Source organism: Puma concolor, chromosome A2, assembly GCF_028749965.1.
Source record: "Puma concolor isolate L17-30 chromosome A2, mPumCon1.1.hap2, whole genome shotgun sequence".
NCBI classification, from domain to species: Eukaryota; Metazoa; Chordata; class Mammalia; order Carnivora; family Felidae; genus Puma; species Puma concolor.
In genome coordinates this window covers 115449881-115465318 of record NC_141668.1, presented here as the reverse complement: position 1 = coordinate 115465318, position 15438 = coordinate 115449881, and the positions used below count along the sequence as shown (strand labels likewise).

The 15438-nt window shown below is 40.0% G+C and overlaps 1 long non-coding RNA gene across 1 annotated transcript in view; it reads right to left on the bottom strand.

The window, feature by feature from the left end:
- Window positions 1-15438, bottom strand: part of LOC147583466 (uncharacterized) — a 45338-nt gene that overhangs the window by 5876 nt on the left and 24024 nt on the right. Inside the window, exon 2 of the long non-coding RNA XR_015248231.1 lies at window positions 3258-3335. This is a non-coding gene — a long non-coding RNA (uncharacterized LOC147583466). The remainder of the gene's footprint in view (window positions 1-3257; window positions 3336-15438) is intronic.

Sequence of the window (15438 nt, the reverse complement as noted above, 5' to 3'; positions counted from 1 at the left end):
CCCATCGAATCATGACTCCTATATTACACATGCAAGTATAAACCATGGCAACTGCCACAGAAGAAAAGCATAGCGTTTTTGGTGGGTACTTCAGGGTGACCTGGTTTAGATTAAGGATTCAGAAACATCTGAGTTACAGAAATTTGAAGGACGAGTACAAGTGACACAGGAAGGAAAGGAAGGCAACAGCATAGCATGCACAAAGGCACTGAGGGAAGATGAATTAGGGCATGTCCAAGGGACTAAGAGAAATTGGTGGGTGGAGCAGAGTGAGAACGGGGGAGAAAGATTCAAGTAGATAGAGGTCAATCGCACCTCAGACCCTGTGGAGTCTGAGGAGTCAGAGTTATTCTAAGGGTCATGGGTGCTATAAAAGGCATAAGGAGGTGGCTGACATTGTCCTCCTCCCTCCCTCAGGCCGTCTCTCTCCCTGACCCTTTCTGACCACTGCACTATCTTTCTAAAATAGTCATTATCCCACACTCTCAGCCTAGAATCTGTCAGTGGATCTTCATAGTGGACATGAAGTCAAATCTCCTTAGCCAGGCTTAAGGTGTTTATAATTGGTCAAGACCTTGAAGAATAAATAAGTGAGTAGAAATTCACTGGAAGTCATTGTTGCCTTTTCTTCTTGTGAATAATATCATGCCACGAGCTGCTTTGGGAGTCATGAAGCCACCTTTTCTTCTATTCCCAACAGTGGCCTGAGATGGATACTGCCCACCACCACGACCATCATCATCATCATCTCCATTAGTTAAACTGTGGTTACTGTGCTAAGCATTTTGCATGTTGTATTGCATAGCTGTTGCTTTATAATAAAACAGCTTAAAATCAGTGACTTATAACCACAATCATTTATTTAGCTCACAATTCTGTGGGCTGGTAGTACAGGCTGGGCTCAGTTAGGCAGTTCTTCTAGTATTGACTGGATCTGTGTGTGTCTGTGCTTAACTGCCGACCAGCAGGCTGGCTCTGCTTCTAGGGATTGACTGACTGCCAGCTGGGCTGATAGGGATGGCCAATCCTACATCTCTCATTATTCTTGAGCTTCTTCAAGCTCAAGATCAATATCCCCAGATTCAAGGCAAAGGAGAAAGAGACTCCCCCACTTGACAGGACGAATGAACATAGGGGAGGGTCCAGATTAGAAATTTCATTAGGACAAGGACTATTGTCCTCATTTTGATATTCCCCACAATTGGTACAATGTATGGCACATAGTGCATACATTCTCACCAAATGTTTGCTGATTTAGAGGTCCAAGGGGAACAATCATTGGCCCAAGGTCACACAAATTAGGACTAGACTCCCAGATTCCCCAACTTCCTTCCCATGGCAGTCTCATTATCTGGACCTCCTGCTGCCTGACTCCCCCAAAGTAGCCAAACCTCCCCCCGCCAAAAAAAAAAAACCCCAACACGAGATTTGGGATGTGTTTTTCTGTCTTCTTGACGGTGTCCCAAACCAGACACAGTCTCCAAAATGTACATCTTAGAATATCTGGCATCTGTATAGCATGTGGAAAGAGCACTGGGTCCAGACAGAGGCCCAAGTGTCTCACCTGCCTGATGTACGATCCCGGGCAAGTCGCTTAGGCAAGACCTACCTTTCTTCATCTGAAATGCAGGTCTATAAATCCCTGCCTGCATTCCAAGGCTATGTCAAAGATTAGAGGGGCTAATAGACATAAAGTATCTCAAAAGATTGTACCCAACTCAACTTACAGATCTCTCCAGGTTTGCTCCACTGCATTGGCTGTGGCACCACTCCAGTGCTCAGTGCTGGCCCCACTGCCAGTTCATCTCCCAACTGCTGTGAGCTCAGCCTCCCACAGAGTCCTGTCTAGGCTTCAGCACAGCCTCCCCTCACCTTCACTGCAAGAAACACATGCCCTAGATGTCCTGGTCCAACCTAACTGGGCAACCAGAGGCTCTTGTTTCTAGACTCAGATGAAGAACCGTGCCCTGGGATGCCCACGCTATGCTCTGGGTGTCAGATCTGGTTTCCCCAGCAGCTGCCCAAAGGGGCCACACAACACATTCAGGGGAGTTAAGGCTCCATGGGGGTAAATTTGAACCAAGAATGACAAGAGATGGAAAGCCATCAGTGGATAAATTCCTCTCCCTTCCTTAATCACATACCCTGCCAAGATGTTCCAGTTCCATATGGCTTCTCCAGAGACATTCCATGGCTGAGTGGCCTCCTGTGTTTTCTTGTGCCCATGACTAGCTTTGCAATGTACCACCTTGTGTTTGTTTTCTCTCCTTCCCTGCTTCCCTTCCAGTTTTTCCTCAATCTGTATTCCCCACCCCTACCCTGCAATGAAACATCAGTAGCTAAGTTATGCCTCCAACTCTTTTGTCTGGGCAACCCAAGCCTAAGATGAAGAGAAGAAATAGAGAAAGTTGCCAAATCACAACCACTCAAAACTCATAATTGGTGTTGGTGAGGATACAGAGTCACTGGGACTCTTGGACGATGCTGGTGGAAATGTAAAGTGGAACAACCACTAGAGAATAGTTTGGCAGTTTCTTAAAAAGTTAAATACACACCTATGTGGCACCTGGGTGGCTCAGTCGGTTCAGAGTCTGACTCTTAATTTTGGCTCAGGTCACAATCTCATGGTTTGTGAGTTCAAGCCCCGCACTGGGCTCTGTGCTGATGGTGCAGAGCCTGCTTGGGATTCTCACTTTCTCCCTCTCTCCCTGCCCCTCCCCTGCTCATGCTCTCTCTCTCTCTCTCTCTCTCTCTCTCTCTCTCTCTCAAAATAAATAAATAGACTTACAAAAAAAAGAAAACAATTAAACAGAATTTCTAAAACAAAAAAAAGGTAAATATACACTTACGTGACCTAATATATTCCTAAGTTACATATGTCCACACAAAGACTTCTATATGAATGTTTAGAGCACCTGTATTTAAATAGTCCCCAACTGAAAACAACCCAAATGTCACTCAACTGGTAAATATATAGACAAATTGTGGTGTATTCATACAATGGAATTCTACTCAGCAATAAAAATGAATGAACTATTGATACACATAACATGGGTGTATTTCAAAACAAGTAGGCTGAGTGAAGGAAGCCAAACGGAGAAAGAGTACATACTGTTTGATTCCATTTACATAAATTCTAGAACATGCAAACTAATCTATAATAGGAGAAAGCAGGTCAGGGTTGCCTGGGGACAAGAGTGGAGGAGGGGTGGACTGCAAAGGCGCACAAGGAAATTTTGGGAGGGGGTGTCACCCACCTGATATACAATCCTGGACAAGTCTCTTGGGTAAGATCTAAGGTCATGTTGATTGGGGTGACAGTTTCATAGGCACATCTTAATAAAGATGTAAAAAGAAAAAAAAAGAAATTACCAGCCCCATAAGTGAACTCAACCAAATCCTTAGAGAAACGATAACTTCAGTGCTATTTAAAGCATTTCAGTGCACAGAGAAAAAAGGAAAGCTTCCAAGTTCCTTTTATGAAACCAGCATAACTTTGATACCAAAAACCTGGCAAAAATAGCACATTAATGAAGAGTTTGCTGCTCTGTGCACACTTGTGGAGTTATTATTAACTCTGTAAATCAGCTATACTGCATCTGACCTAGTTTCCAGATTTTTATCTTTGGTTTTCAGAAATTTAATTACAGTGAGTCTTTGTGTAGATTTCTTCAGGCTTATCCTGTTTGGGGAAATTATCAACTACATAAAATGGGAAAAAGAGGCACACTGGCCTCTAAGACAGATGATAATGAGAAGGTTTCTAACTAGAGGGGTCCAGGACCAGGGGGAGAGCTCACACACCCCAGCGTGGTCTCCTTGATGACCCTCCTGGAACACCTACCCTCACCTTGACTCACCCCTGCTCTCCATGCCCATGGCTCCCACCTTAGCTTGTACTCTTCATCACCTCCTGCCTTTTTTCTACAAATCTCCAGCAGTCTCTGAGTGTCCTCTCCTTGCAATCCATCCTCCATAATGTGCAGAGAGCTACTTATGTCACATAGCTATGATCCTGTCACTGCCCTCCTCACTTCCTTTCACAGACTCTGCTCCTCCCGGGCCCATAGGACAAGGTGCAAACTTCAGTGCATAGCTTCATTCTCCACAACACTCTCACTCAGCATTATATATAATGTTCCAACCAATGTTCTGATCATGCCAAAGAATTCCACTACATGCCTCTGCATCTTTGCAATGCTATTCCCTCTACCTGGGTGGTCTTCCCTCCCTCTCATCAGCCGGCAGCAGGTCTGCTCCCCATATCTGACCTGTGCCTCCATCGCCTAACTCAGTGTAAGACCTGGCACTGGGAAGATAACATCAAAGATTTGTAGGGAAGACGTGCTGCCGGATCTCACTCTGTGTGTCTCTTTGTTTGGTTGGTCCTGATCTACAGCCTTCCTAACACAACCATAATCATAAGGGTAGCACCTTCTGGAATTCTGGGAGTCATCCTAGCAAATGATCAAACCTCAGGGGGTCATGTGAACCTCCCAAATTTGCAGCTAGTTGGTCAAAATAATGGATGACTGGGGGGCCCATCTGAAGTGAGGACAGTCTCATTGGAGGCTGTGCCCTTAACCTGTGGAGTCTGTGATAAACTCTAGGTAGTTAGTACCAGAAGAGCATTGTGACATCGCAAAAGGCATTAAAATTTCTCAGTGAAAAAAAGGACGTAGAAAGAAACCACATCCTTATAATAGAATGCCAACTGATAGATGTAAAATACATTGTTGAAATGAGAAAATAACCTTTTTGCAAGCATCACAGTAGCAAGTGATTCAGGCAATGGATGCTAAAACTTATGGGTGAATATTTGATGAGGTAGAGGATATTTATATCGTCTGAAAGTATCACTCCAAAAATTATCTACTAATACAAAAGAGAAGATAGTAACTTTACAGAAGAGAAACCTGGAACACACCATTTTAACCAAGAAATAAAAGTTAACATTGCCGACAATAGAACAAACTATCATTAAGTGCCTCTTGATAAGATGCATAGAGAGGGACACAATATCACTTTGGTGATATTCCTGTTAAAAAGCATTATCTGAGCCTGATCAGGAGGAAAGATCAGACAAACTCAGATTGGGGGACATTTTGTAAAACACCTTGGCCTGTACTGTTTAACAATGTTAAAATCAGGAAAGACAAATAAAGGCTGAGGAATGGCTCCAGATTACAGAAAACTAAAGAGACATGAAAACTAAATACAATTTATGATTCCAGAATGAATACTGGACCAGAAAAACAAATATTATTGGGACAATTGGCAATATTTGCACAATGGTTTGTAGATTGGATAATATTATTGAAACAATGTTAATTGTACTGTGGTATGCAAAAGAATGCTCTTGTTCTTAGAAAATAGACACTGAAATATTTAGGAATACAGAGTAAAGAGACTGGGAGAACGAGAGAAAGGGATGAAAGAAATAGGGCAACATGGAAACATTTGGTGAATCTAGGTGAAGGGAATATGGGAGTTCCTTGTTACTATTCTTGCAACTTTTTGTTAGTATGAAATTACTTTAAAATATAAAACTGAGGGTGCCTGGATGGCTCAGTTGGTTAAGCACCCAACTCTTGATTTCCGCTCAGGTCATGATCCCATGGTTCATGGGTTCTAGCTGGAGTCGGGCTCCCCACTGATAGCACAGAACCTGCTTGGGATTCTCTCTCTCCCTCTCTCTCTCTGCCCCTCTCCCTGCTTGTGCTCTCTCTCTCAAAATAAATAAATAAACATTTAAAAAATAAAATATAAAACTGAAAAAACTATGTTTAATGTTATTCTATTTTACTTTAAAATCAGATGCACATATATTTACACATGTGCATATAATATATTCAAAATAAAAGACTACAAGATATAAACCAAAAAGTTAATAGTTCTTTTCTCTGGTGGTGAGATATAGGTTAGCTTCTTCTTTTTCCTCAACATTAGTTTCTCATTTTTCCTAGAATAGTTGTGAACTCTTCATAATGACAACAACAAAAGAAATAATAAAGGTTGGACACATGACGAAAAAAATCACTCTTCAAACACCAAAAACACTCCTGAAGAAAGAACAAATGACTCATTCCCTGCCTCCCTGCCTCCCTGCCCCCCATTATCCATGTTGTGTTCCTGTCTGTAAACCATGGTTGTCTCTGTCCATGTTCAGGAGGCCCCTTGGGGCAGACAGTACCCACGTGATCTTCCAGGGGACCTCACAGTGCTGTTACAACAGCCCCATGTGATGTGGGCACAGATGACCCAAGCTCAGACAGGAATCAAAATGTCCTAGAAAGAAACTTAGAGCAGAAGAAGCTGGTGACTAGGAAACACCAATGGGGACAAACAAAAAAGCCCCAACAACAAAGCCTACTCTCTCTAGACCAATGACCAGGGAAAGGGAAGCTTAGCAAGACAGAAAACTTTTAGACAATTACTGCTCTACCCTAGTTAAACATCACAGAAACCATACCAGAAAAGGGTAAAAGGGAGCTAGACTTTGACATTTGCGAAGCTGTAACAAGGCATCCCAACATCCCTGCTGGGGTGGTGTCAGAGAAGGGCAAGCAGGGATCTGGGACTTTCATCTCCGCTGGCCATTAATGCCTCCCTGCTGCCACTGCAGTAGGGAGCCTGGAATTCTACCTCTATCTTGGACTAATAAGGTATTCCTCCCACTCCCCACTGGGGTGGTGTCAAAGGACTTCTAGTGGGAGTCAAGGCTTTCACCATCTCCCAGCAGTAATGGAGAGTGTCAATAGAGACCCATGGGGAGCCAGGATTCTCAGCTCAACCCAGCAGTAATGAGGAACCTCCCCCCTTGGGTTTCAATAGAGGCTGAGTGGGAAACCCAGACTTCTAGCTCCTATTGTCAGTAATGAGGATTTGCCACCCCCCCCCCCCTTCTCCTGTGGAAATGGTGTCAAAGAAACCCAGCTAAACAGGAGGTTTAAATAATACAAAAATATCCAGGTTTCAATAGGAAATCACTCATTATACCAAGAGACAGGATGATTTCAGATTGAATGAATAAAAAAAAAAATCAGTAGATGCTAACACGAAGATGAGACAGATGTTAGAATTATCTGACAAAAGTCTGAAAACAGCCATCATTAAAAATGATTCAACAAGCAATTATGAATAAACTTGAAATAACTGAAATAAATGGAAAGCCTCAACAAAGCAATAGAGAATATAAAGGAAACCCAATGGAAATTTTAGAAATTTAAGTCCTAAACACAATAAAATAACCTAAATAAAAGCTCAGAAGGTGGACTCGGCAGAGAATGGAGGGGACAGAGGAAAGAATCAGTGAACCGGAAGATAGAACCATAGAAATTACCCAATTTGAACAGCAGAGAGAAAACAAACAGGAAAAGAAAAGAGGACAGAGCATCAGGGGCTCTGTGGGACTATAACAAAAGATCCAACCTTTGTGTCATCAGAGTTCCAGAAGGGGCAGAGGAAGGGCATGGGGCTCAATAAGCACTAGAAGAAATGAGGGGACATTATGAACTTAAACATTTGTTAAGAGGGCAGGTCTCACGTTATGTGTTCTTACCACAAAACAAACAGGTAGACAAACAAATCAACACAAAGGGACATAGGGAAATTTTTAGAAGTGATCAATATGTTTATTACCTTGATTATGGTGATGGTAATGTGAGTGTATACATATGTCCAAACTCACCAAATTATACACGTTAATTATGTGCAGGGTTTTTGTATATCAATCATGCCTAAATAAAGTGGAAAGAAAGAAAAGAAATAACAGCTGAAAACTTCACAAGTTTGTCAAGAGAAGTAAGCCTACAGATTTAAAAAGCTTAGGCTATGTCAAATAAGATAAATCCAAAGAAATCCACAATAAGATACATCACAATTAAACTTATGAAAACTAAAAACAAAGAAAAACATCTTAAAAACCATCAGAGAAAAACTATACTTTACCTATAAAGAAGAAGGAATTCGAAGACAGCAGTTTTCTCATCAGAAACAATGGAAGTCAGACAAACAGGGTAGTATTTTTCAAGAGCTGAAAGAAAACAACCATCAACCCAGAATCCTGTAACCAGTAAAAGTATTCTTTAGGAATAAAGAGGATATCGAGTAATTCTCAGATGAAGGGAAACTAAGAGATTTGTTACCAGCATATTTACCTTAAGAGAATGTCTAAAAGAAGTCCTCTAAACAGAAAGGTAATAAGAATAGTAATAAAAATCACTTTGAAACATCAGGGAAAAAAAAGAAAGAACACAGTAAGCAGAAATATGAGTAAATAAAATAGGCTTTCCTTCTTCTCTGGAGTTTCCCAAATTATGTCTGGTGGGTGAAGCATAAATTATAACACTGGTTGCTATGGTTCTACATGTATACAGAAGAAACATCTTAGACAGTTATGTTATATATATTATACAATATTTATATTATAAATAAATGGGCACTAAGGTTTATATACTTCAACTAGTAAAATGATGACATCAATAGACTGATAAGTTTTGTGTGTACAATTCAACACTTACAACAACCAATAAAAAAATCTATACAGGGATATACTCAGAAACACTATTGATAAATCAATATGGAATTCTAAAAAAATGTTCAAGTAAGCCACCGGCAGGTAACAAAGAGCAAACAAGGGGTGCCTGGGTGGTTCAGTCAGTTAAGCGTCCGACTTCGGCTCAGGTCATGATCTCACTGTTCGTGAGTTCGAGCTCCGTGTCGGGCTCTGTGCTGACAGCTCAGAGCCTGGGGTCTGCCTCGGATTCTGTGTCTCCCTCTCTCTCTGCCCCTCCCCTGCTCATGCTCTGTCTTTCTCTGTCTCTCAATAATAAATAAATGTTAAAAAAAATTTTAAGAAACAGCAAACAAATAAATTGAAAACAGAAAATAAACAAAAAATAAAATGGCAGACCTAAGCCCTATAATATCATCATTTACATTAAATTTAAATGACCTAACTATACAAATTAACAGACAGAGACTGGCAGAGTAGATTAAAAAACAGAAACCAACTCTATGCTGTCTATAAGAAATTCACTTCAGATATAATGGTATAGTCAAGTTGAAAGCAAGAGTGGAAAAAGATACAACATGAAAACATTACTTAAACCAACGCAGGAGTGTCTATATTGATGTCTCGTAAAGTAGACTCCAGGAGAAAAGAAATTACCAGAAACAGAGTGGGACATTATATAACGATAAAAGAATCAATCCACCTAGAAGGCACAGCAACCCAAATGTGTACGTACCAAATGAGAGCTGCAAAATATGTAAAGCAAAAAATGATAGAACTGAAAAGAGAAATAGACAAATTCATAATTATAGTTGGAGTTTTCAACAGCCCTCTTTCAATGATGGCTAGACAGCTAAACAGAAAATCAGCAAGGATGTAGAAGAATGCTACATCACACCAACCAACACTCCGCCACCACCAGCAGAATACACATTATTTTCAAGAACCCATGGAACATATATCAAGATAGATTATATCCTGGGCCATAAAAAACTCAACAAATTTAAAAGAATTGACATCATACAGAATATATTCCCTGACCGCAATGGAATCAACTACAAATCTGTAACAGAAAAATAACATGAACAGCTCCAGACACTTGGAAACTAAAAATCACATTCCCAGGCAATCCATGGGTTAAAGAGAAGTCTCTAGGGTAATAAAAGTACATTGACCTGAATGAAAAAAAAAACACGACATATCAAAATTTATGGGAAAGAGTTAACACAGTGCTGAGAAGGAAATTCGTAGAATTAAATGCATCACTTATAAAAGAGGAAAAATCTCCAATCAATAATCTAAGCTTCCATGTCAAGAACTTAGGAAAAAGAGCAAAGAAAAGCAAACCAGAAAGAATAAATTAGTAAGTAGCAGACATCAAAGAGATTAAAAATAGAGAAAATCGATATCACATTTCTTGATGTCAAACTATATTACAAAATTACGGTGTCAAAACAGTATGGTGTAAACATAAAAACAGACACATATGTCAATGGAACAAAACAGAAAGCCAGGGAATAAACCCATGTATATATGGTCAATTAATTTATGACAAAAGAGCCAAGGATATACAATGAGGAAAGGACACTCTCTTCAATAAATGGGGTTGGGAAAACTGGACAGCCACATGCAAAAGAGTGAATCAGGACCGCCATTTTATATCATGGACAAAAATCAACACAAAATGAATGAAAGACTTGAGTGTAAGACTTAAAACTATAAAATTCATAGAAAAAAAACATAGGGGGTAAGATCCTTGGCATCAATCTTGGCAATGACGTTTTATATTTGACACCAAAAGCAAAGATAAACTAGTGGAGCTACCTCACACTAAAAAGCTTCTGCACAGCACAGGAAACCATCAAAAAGTAGAAATGCAACCTATCAAATGGGAGAAAAAAATTTGCAAATCATATTATCCGATAAGGGGTTCATATCCAAAATAAACAAAGAACTCACACAAGTCAATAGCAAAAAAAGCAATCAGATTTCAAAATAGGAAGAAGACCTGAATAGACAGACATTTTTCCAAAGAAGACATACAAATGACCAACAGACACATGAAAAGGTGCTCAACATTACTAATGAACAAGGAAATGCAAATCAAAACTACAGTGAGATGTCACTTCCCACCCGTCAGAACAGTTAGAATCAAAAAGACAAGAAGTAACAAGTGTTGGCAAGGATGTGGAGAAAAGGGAACCCTCATGCACTGTAGGTGGGAATGTAAATTGGTGCAGCCACTGTGGAAAACAGTATGGAGGTTCTTCAAAAAATTAAAAATACAACTACCATGTGATCCAGCAATTCCACTTCTGAGTATATATCTGAAGGAAATGAAACCATTCTCAAAGAGATATATGCACTCCCATGTTCATTACGGTATTATATACAACAGCCAAGATATGAAGATAACCAAGTGTCTGTCAATGGATGAATGGACAAAGAACACGTGGTTTACACACACACACACACACACACACAGACACAGACACACGCACAGTATATATGTATATATATGTATAAAATGTGATATACACCCACATACAATGGAATATTGTTTAGCTATAAAAAAGAAGGAAATACTGTCATTTGCAACAACATAGATGGACTTTGAGGGAATTATGCTATGTGAAATAAGTCAGACAGAGAGAAAAATATCATATGATTTCACTTGTATGTGGAATTTGGAACTTATAAAAAACCAAACCCATAGAAACAGAGAACACATTGGTAGTTGCCAGCATAGGGAGTAGGGAAATGGGTGAAGATGGTCAAAAAGTACAAACTTCCAGTTCTAAGATAAGTTCTGGGGATGTAATATACAGCATGGTGACTATAGTTAACATTACTGTATTGTTTGTTTGAAAATTGCTAAGAGAGTAGATCTTAAAGTTCTTATCACAAGAAAAAAATTAAAACTATGTGACATGATGGGCATTAACTAAACTTATCGTGGGGGTCATTTTACTATATATCCATACATCATATCATTATGTTGAACACCTCAAACTTACATAATGTTATATGTCAATTATATCTCAATAAAACTCCAGGCGGGGGGAAACATTTAAAAATAGAGAAAATCAGTGAAACAAGGACCTGGTTCTTTGAATAAGATAAATAAAATTGCCAAGTCTCCAGCAAGACTGACAGAGGAAAAATAGACACAAATTATCAACATTAGGAAACCGAGGATAATACGACATTCCCCACCCTCATCAAAAGAATAAGGGAATAGTACACTTTACATACATAAGTTAGACCATGGACCAATTTCTTGTAAAACACAAACTACTACAACTCATTCAATATGAAATAATTTCAATAGCCCTATAACTATTAAGGAAATCCAATATATAATTTTTTAAAGTCTCAAAAAAAAAGAAAACTCCAGGCTCAGATAATTTTATTGGAGAAACTACTAAACATTCAAAGAAGAATCATTGGGGCACCTGGGTGGCGCAGTCGGTTAAGCGTCTGACTTCAGCCAGGTCACGATCTCACGGTCCGTGAGTTCGAGCCCCGCGTCAGGCTCTGGGCTGATGGCTCGGAGCCTGGAGCCTGTTTCCAATTCTGTGTCTCCCGCTCTCTCTGCCCCTCCCCCGTTCATGCTCTGTCTCTGTCTGTCCCATAAATAAATAAAAAAACGTTGAAAAAAAATTTTTAAAGAAGAATCAATACCAATTCTACACAATCTCCCTGAAAATAGAAGAGGTGTGTATCAGTCAGAATTCAGTCAGTGAAATAGAATCTAACAAATATATAGATTTATTGCAAGGAATTGGCCTATGCTGCTGTGGTGGCTGGCTAGGCACTCCAACACCCAGAGGGTGGCAGCCAGTAAGGGCAGGCTGGAACTCTTGGCCATGACATGATGCTGTAGTCCACAGGCAGAATTTCAGGGAAACCACTGGTTCTGCTTCTATAAACAGTTCAGTTGATTGAATTAGACCTACCCAGATAATCTAAAATAATCTCCTTTGCTTAAAGTCAACTGAATGAATTATGAATGATAATCAATCTATAAAATACCTCCACAGCAACACTTAGATTGTGTTTAATGGAATAACTGGGGACTAAAGCCTAGCCAAGCTGACAGATAAGACTGACCATCACAGTCATGCCTTGTCAACTTGGCACCCATACATATTTCCTTAAACCATATACAATCTCCAAAAAAAGAAGAGCTACATCATAGCTTCACGTAACATGATATAACTATTCTTTTTAAAAAATGTTTATTTTGGGGCGCCTGGGTGGCACAGTCGGTTAAGCGTCCGACTTCAGCCAGGTCACGATCTCACGGTCCGTGAGTTCGAGCCCCGCGTCGGGCTCTGGGCTGATGGCTCAGAGCCTGGAGCCTGTTTCCGATTCTGTGTCTCCCTCTCTCTCTGCCCCTCGCCCGTTCATGCTCTGTCTCTCTCTGTCCCAAAAATAAATAAACGTTGAAAAAAAAAAATTAAAAAAAAAAAATGTTTATTTAATTTGGAATGCAGGCTGGTGCAGGCACTCTGGAAAACAGTATGGAGGTTCCTCAAGAAGCTAAAAATAGAACTACCCTACGACCCAGCAATTGCACTACTAGGCATTTATCCAAGTGATACAGCTATGCTGTTTCGAAGGGCCACATTCACCCCAATGTTTATAGCAGCACTATCAACAATAGCCAAAATACGGAAAGAGCCCAAATGTCCATCAATGGATGAATGGATAAAGAAGATGTGGTATATATATACAATGGAGTATTACTTGGCAATCAAAAAGAATGAAATCTTGCTATTTGCAACTACGTGGATGGAACTGGAGGGTATTATGCTAACTGAAATTAGTCAGTCAGAGAAAGACAAAAATCATATGACTTCACTCATATGAGGACTTTAAGAGACAAAACAGATGAACATAAGGGAAGGGAAACAAAAATAATATAAAAACAGGGAAGGGGGACAAAACAGAAGAGACTCATAAATATGGAGAACAAACTAAGGCTTATGGGAGGGGTTGTGGGAGGGGGGATGGGCTAAATAGGTAAGGAGCACTAAGGAATCTTCTCCTGAAATCATTGTTGCACTATATGCTAACTAATTTAGATGTAAATTTAAAAAAATAAAAAATAAAACAAGTTAAAAGAAAAAAATTAAAATGTTTATTTATTTATTTTAGGAGAGAGAGCATGCACATACAAACTGGGGAGGGGCAGAGAAAGAGAGAGGGAGAGAGAGAATCCTAAGCAGGCTACATGCTGTCAGTGCAGAGCCCAACACAGGGCTCAATCTCACAACCATGAGATCATACTCTGAGCCGAAATCAAGAGTCAGACACTGGTGGACAGAGCCACCAGGTGCCCTGATATAACTGTTTCGTATACAACTGAAAATATACTGTTTCCCCCGAAGAAAATACAAAGTCATTGAGTGATGTTTTCTCCCCCTTGATACCCTGTAACTTAAATACTGTAATATAAAGTTAACTATTATTAATACATCTTATGTTAGATGATAAGTGGACAAAGGAGGTGGACCCATGCTGAAACAAAAATATTTGCTTAAGATCTACACAAACATATTCATAACAAAATAATGAAGAAATACTCATAACTATTATATCCCCCATCTCCACAACTGGTCAGCTGATTGTAGTTGGTGTTTATAACTATGTACTTCTGCTACCCATTCCATAGTCCATTTGCCCTCGGCTGGTCATGTTTCTTTATCAAGGTTTGGGTGACCCAAACCTTCATTCCTGAATGGTCTGGGCCACTGATAGTTCTGCCTGAATTGGATTGTTGTCATTTTCCATTTACTTTAATTACATGATATGGCAGTATTAGGAGACAGCCTAATGGATCTCTTGTATTCCAGACATACTTTTCCTTGTATTATGCAATGGCCATATTTTGTATACCTGTAGTGCCACATTATACCATGGTCTACCAGCATCCTCTACCACTGAAAATACTCATTAGTGTTCTTAACTGTAATCACATCAGAGAACCAACTTTGGAAAACCCAGAACCAATTCAAAAAACTCTTCCTTCAGATTGTATTTTCCCAGAACTACTTCTGGTACCAAAGTCTGTTTCGGTTAGGGTTCAACCAGAGAAACAGAACCATACATTCATGTCTTTCTGTATGAATGCATATGGATTTAGTGCAAGGAATTGGCTCACACATCTGTGGAGGCTGTCTAGTCAAATCTGGAATCTGTAGGTCAGGCTGTCGGGATTTGGGCACAAACTGAAGCTGCAGTCCCCGGTAGAATTTCCTCTCCTTCGAAGACACCTCAGCTCGGCTTTTAAGGCCTTTCAACTGATTGAAACAGGATGCGAAAGATGATCTAGGATCATCTCCTTTACTTAAAGTCATCGGATTATGAATGTTAATCAGATCCACAAAATTTCTTCACAGCATGAGGCACCTGGGTGGATCAGTCAGTTAAGCATCCAACTCTTGATGTCAGCTCAGATCAGAAGAGTTCATGAGTTCAAGGCCTGCATCAGGCTCTGAGCTGATGGCATGGAGCCTGCGTGGGATTGTCTTTCTCTCCCTCTTTCTGTACCCCCCCTCCCCCAAGCTCTTGAACTCTCTCTCTCTCAAAATAAATAAACTTAAAACAATATCTTCACAGGAACACCTAATGTTCAAATAACTAGGTACTGCAGCCTAACCAAGCTAACACATAAAACTGATCATCACAAAGAGGTAACTCTTCTCAATTCATTTTTTAAAGCTAGTATGACCCTGATGCCAAACCAGGCAAAGACAGTACAAAAATGTCCTGGGAAGAGCAGGAGCCCCATGGGGTTGGACTCCATCCACAAGCAACTTCAAGAGCAGAGTCATATTTTTCACCTGACCATTTGGCTGCCCAGTTTCCACTTCATGGAGGAAGATTCAGCACATTACATCAGTTTCAAATTACTT